Source organism: Prinia subflava, chromosome 24, assembly GCF_021018805.1.
Source record: "Prinia subflava isolate CZ2003 ecotype Zambia chromosome 24, Cam_Psub_1.2, whole genome shotgun sequence".
Taxonomy (NCBI): Eukaryota; Metazoa; Chordata; class Aves; order Passeriformes; family Cisticolidae; genus Prinia; species Prinia subflava.
Window position 1 is genome coordinate 3,736,358 of NC_086270.1, and position 5,947 is coordinate 3,742,304.

Genomic DNA, 5,947 nt, shown 5'->3' on the forward strand with positions numbered 1-5,947 from the left:
GTGGGGAATGGTTCACAGACACAGAACGGAGAGCGGCGGGAACGCGCCCTGCCCCTCGCTGCTGGATGGGGACTGCTGGTGGGACACACTGGGGCTCGTACAGGACACCGGGGCAGCTGGTGGGATACCGGGGCTGCTTGGAGGACACCGGGGCAGCTGGTGGCACACTGAGGCTGCTGATGGGACATACTGGGGCTCATAGAGGGCACTGGGGCTGCTGGTGTGACACTGGAGTAGCAGGTGGGACACTGGGGCTGCTGGTGGGACACTGGGGGCTGCTGGTGGGACACACTGGGGCTCATAGAGGGCACTGGGGCTGCTGGAGGGGCATCAGGATGGCCGGTGGGACACTGGGACTACTGGAGGGACACTTGAGCAACTGGAGGGACACTGAGGATACTGGAGGGACACTGGGGCAGCTGGAGGGACACTGGGGCTGCTTGTAGGACACTGGGACTGCTGGAGGGACACTTGAGCACCTGGAGGGACACTGAGGCTCCTCATGGGACCCTGATGCTGCTCGTAAGGCACCAGGGCTGCCAGAGGGCAGTGCCACAGCAGAGACTGGAGCACAGGGCAGTGCTGGTGCACGTTCACAGGGCTGTTCTTGCTGGGTTACTGGCAAGGAATTGTAAAAATCAGCGATCACAACGCCGTGTGTTTTTACATGAGTGTAAAGAGTCGCACGGATGGCGCACTAACAAATCAAATCTGTGCAAGCTCTGTGTGCAAAGCACAAGCCCACATTCGTGTCACTGCCAGACTGTAACAGCAGTTTGAAAGCTCCTCACCTAGGGGAAATGAACAAAGCTGAATTGAAACAGTGTTAATTGATACCAGAGCTTGGGCTGGGGCCAAGCTCAGCACCTTGGGGAATACTTGCCCAAAACACAGCTCTGGCCCATCCTTCCCAAACCCTTATTAGCAGCAGAGCGTTCCCAGCCAGTGCAATGTCCTTCTGGTGCTGCTAATGCTCCTTTAAACCCAGAACAATAACAGAGCTGCTGGGATTTTGTTCTTTTAATGATTTTCAGCGTTTTGCTGTGAGGTGTGGAGTCCCTGCTGTACAAGGGAGCCCTGATGAGTCAAGCCTTGGGACATGTTTTGTAAGACTGAGTCTGGAGTTGGAGGCTGTTTGGCTTAAGCCTACACGTTCTGGTTTTTCTCTTAATAGAATTATCTGTGCCTTGGGCATTGAAAAAGTACACATTGATGTGGGCATACAAAATCAATTCCAAATTGTAGATAATTGTTTAAGCTATCAGACTCGAGGCTCATGTAGAAGAGTTTTCCCGGGACAAGTGTGTTTTCTATTAGAGTCGATATCAATCTGTCAGAAGAGCCTTTTGATTTTCAAAATTTTAGACTAAATAGTTGAGTAATACTTTTGCTCTGCTCTCCCCAACTCTTTCTTCCCTTCCCTTAAGAAAACACCCTCTTTATTGTTAGCAAGAGATGGTGGGGTGCAGCCAGGAAGTCGCCGTCTCTTTCTGTGAGGGAACAGCCCCAGCCAGCTTTGGGCAGGAGGCTGTGGCAGGGAGAACTTGTCTTGGGGATGCCTCAGAGTTGGGTGCTGAATTCCCAGTCTGGAAGCATTGATGGGAAGGCTCAGGCCCTTTACCCAGCCCCACGCCCCATTTAGGGTGGGCTACCAGCCTGGATTTTGTGTCCTAAGAAAAGATCCTATAATGTGTGGGACCCTCATTCAAACTGGCACCTTCCTGTGGTGCTTTCCTCACTCTCACATATTCCCTGACCCCAATTCCACCCCTGGGGCCAGCAGTTGGTGTTTAACTTGCAGCATCCCTGAGGCTGCAGCTGCTTAGCGCGTATCTGATAACGTGCGAGTTATTTTGCTCCACTAAACTGATGTTTTGTTGCTCTATGACTCACAGCTCTTCCTTTGCTGTTGATGCATTCCCCCATTTCAATCTTTAGCTTTTTTTCCTTCTGTTGCCATTGGCTGTGTCTGTGCCACAACCAGGCAGGACAGCAGGGTCACAGATCGTTGTCTGTCGCCTCTGCTATGTGGCCTCAGCTCCTCAGCACCACTGCCCTGACCAGGGCTGAAATGAAATAATTTTGAGTTTTATGTGGCCTCATCTTTGTCAAATCCCAGTGAATGTGGTTACGTGATGCCATCGGAATGACTCATTCCCATAATTACATATGTTCTGAGGGGTTATTCCCATTGTATTATTAAAAACTAGTGATGTTGGATTTTTGGCAGGGACTATCTTCCTCGTATGATCTACAGATTTTGTCAATTAAATGAAGGAAAAGGAGATTTCCAAGGGTTCAGAACAAGACCGGACTTGCACTCGGAGCCCTTTTTCAGTGTGGGATTGAGCTCCACTGTTTTATTTAACAGGATAAAGCAGCATCAGCCACCTCCCTCTACTGCAGCCATTCCCTGCAGAGCACAAGGGTGCACGTGGATTTTGTGGCTCGTCTTTAAAATCAAAGCAGAAGATATTGTAGGCAGTTTATCACCACAGCAGCTTTCCCAGCTCAGTTCCTCAGGCGTGGCTTCCCAGGGATGCAGCTGGCAGGAGGCTCCAGGTGTGACAGCTCTTGAACAGGAAAAACAAAGTGATCCTGGATTGTTGCCTTGGATGTGGAGTTCCCAAAAAGGTGATTGAAAGCAACAGGGGAACTCATGAGGGAGAAAACTGAAGTCAAGAAAAAAGGCAAAAAGGTGTAGGAGGGCTTTGAGGGGCCAGGCTGAGCTGTGCCAGGCTCGGAGCTGTGCTGGCTGCAGAGCCCTGGGGACATCTGCCAGCACCACGGATCCAGCGCTCAGCAGCACTCTGGGAGCTAAAGCAGTTAAATGAGAATGTTTTCCTGTGGTTTGATGTGAACAGTCATGAAAAATGACTTCTGCCCTTATGGGCTGGGCTCCTCAGTGGCACAGGAGGGGCTGTGGCCACCAGGGCCCTGTCAGTGCCCCATAACCAGAGCTTTACCTCAGGCTGTAAATAATACATGACCTACCTGGCTGCCCCTTTATTCCTGTTCTTCAAAAATCCCGGCAATTCCAGCAAGCAGCTCCATCCAGACCATGGTTTGGCATTCAGCTGGGGGTGATGTATTACCGTGTATATAAATGCCATCAGGGTGAATTATTTATGGTGACTGATTAAATACATTGGTATTTCTGTAATTTTAGTATAGATTTTTTAAATGTGATGCCTATCATCTCTCTGTAAAGTCTATTGACTTAATAAAATCTGTAAATATATATCTGAATTATCCCTTTTAGTATTCTCAGACAATGTAATCTAAACAATAGTTTTGGAGATAACCTGTTTCACTATCCTACTTTGTTTCCTTTAATCAAAGCTAAGATTTCTCCTGAGTGAGAAATCATTTAAACATAAACATGGGCTAAGGAGTATATACATTACCTTCACCCCTCTGAGGCTGGAAAGTCAGTGAATTCCTGTGTGAGTAGTGTGTGTGCACAGTTCATTGACTGTAGATGATGAAAAATATTTCTATTACCCGGAGAGGGTTAAGAATGTGACAGAACCAACGTGTGTTTGGTGACATTCATCTGCTTTAGGTTCCAAATCACAGCAAGTAGGAGAGAAATTAAACAGTTCCAAACCCATGGCTGCAAGCTGTCCATTATTCCTGCCCTTTGTTCTCCCCATGGCATCGCTCAAAAGCTGAGGGCAGGGCCTAGAAACCATCCTGCACATTCTGAGTGAATGGAATTCTGTCCAGCAAACAACACCAGGTTATTCAGCAGGGAAAATGAAGCTGTTTCCTGTGCAGTGCAGTTCCTGACAGAGAATCTCTCTGTCTGTCTGTCTGTCTGTCTGTCTGTCCATCCAGCAGTTGCTTCTCCAGTTCAGCATCAAGCTGAGCAAAGCATTGGGGGATACATGCAGGAGTTGGGGCAGGAATTTCCAATCCATGATCCATGGGGTTGCTTTGGCTCTCAGGACAGGCTCACTGTGTCCGTGGACATTTTAATGAGTTGGGTCTGACTCCAGTTTTGGTGAAAAAACAAATGAAGCTGGTTCAGCAAACCCATTTATTGATTTATTTGTTTAAAGACATGTATTTTACAGTGATGCCGTGGAGACAACACCACAAGAGGGTTATTTAGTGCATGGAAAAAGAGCATTCACGTGTGTGTGAGTTGAGGTGACATCACCCAGCTCAGGACATCTCAGCTTGCACTGGGGAGCTCAGTGTGCAGTTCACGTCGGTCAAAAGGCAAAATGATCCTAAATTCATAACTGAACCAGCTCTCTGGGAGTGGGAATAAGCACAGTTCTTGAGCTGACTCAAAAAAATAAAAAAAGGAAATAAATTGGATTTATTTTTTATATTTTTCCTCCTAATTTTTCTAAAACAATTTAATTTTAAAATCACCCCTAATGAAAAATCTTGGATATTCTTAATATGCATCTTAAACTTCCTGTTGCCTTTGTCCTTTTTTCTTCCCATTTTGCTCCAAAAAAAGGAAGAAAGTAGGGGAAAGGCTACAACAGAAAGAAGTTTGTCAGTTTTTCTAATAATCCCTAGAGTTCTCTAAAATAGGTTCTGTTGATTTATTACATGCAGTTTAGTTTTGAAATACTTGTGCTAATAGTGCCAGGAGTTACTGTAGGGAATCAAGTCATTAGCAGAGCCTCATGTAGAAAACTTTCCTAATGCATTCTGCTTTCCTTAATCCTCGCTGAGCACTCGGTGGGGACAGGAGGGAGGCACAGCGAGTGAGGGAGCTGAGCTTCACTGGGGGTGACTGCTGGGTGCTGGGAAAAATGGAAGGGAAAATGGTTCTGCTTACAAACAATGCCATGGCACAAACAAAATGCTTCTCTCACAGGCTAGAAAATAGAGCAAGATCGGATCGTTCAGCTGGGAAGATTTCAGAAATCATATGAGCATGATCCGTAAACAACTTAAAGGATGACTTTCAGAACCTCTTTCTCCCCCTGCTTGGTATGCTGGTCGTTTATCATTGTGCTGAAATGGAATCCCCTTTCAAAGATGGAACAGCTCCTTGTTTACTTAAACACAAAGTGGACGATAGGCTGAAAGGTTTTTCTGCCAGCGGAGCAGTCACGGAGAGCTTGGTACAGAAACAACTGTGCAGCCTCCACACCCTGCACCGAGCCAAGCCAGCCCTGGGGGGGCCGGGTGAAGGATTTGGGGTGTCCTGCGCCAGAGCTGAGTCCTCAGTGGGCACCACGAGCTACAGGAGAGAGCCAGGGCCGTGGGTGTGGGCAGGGGACCCCTGGCAGGGACAGGCAGCTCTGTCCTGCACACCTGCTGGCTCACTGTGCCCTCCAAAGCCACAGGGCAGAGGGTGGCATGGAAGCAAAGATTGGGTTCACCAGGGTTAGTCTGGGCTGAGGTTTCCCTGCCCTTTGCCCTAGCAGGGGAGCTGCAGCTCCAGCAGCACATCCCTGATCCACCCTGGGCACGTCTCTGTGAGCCACGGCACCATCCCTCGGGACCAGAGAGCTCCTGCTGAGCTCTGGAGAAACGAAATGTGTCTCTACGTGTTCATACAGAGAAAGCACATTTTAAAACCGCAGGGCAGCGAGGGGTGGGACACCCTGTGACACTGCTGAAGGAAGAGCTCCCTGAGCAGAGCAGTGAACCCACGCAGGGCTCGCCGGGTCCGGCTTGCACAGTCCTTGTCCCAGTTCCTCTGCTCAGGTGTCACCTCTCGCAGAGCAGGAGAATCCAGGAAATTCTAGCCAGCGGGATGCAGACAAGTAGTTTCTACCCAATTTACAGATTTGTTTCTCTTCTGAAGGACACGAGCTGTGCCTTCCCCCTCCCGCCTGCCTCCCTCCTGCCACACGCCGGGGTGGTGGCCGGCAGCAGGACCGGCTGTCCCCAGCTGGGACTGTCCCCAGCTGGGACTGTCCCCCAGCTGGGACTGTCCCCAGCTGGGACTGTCCCCCAGCTGGGACTGTCC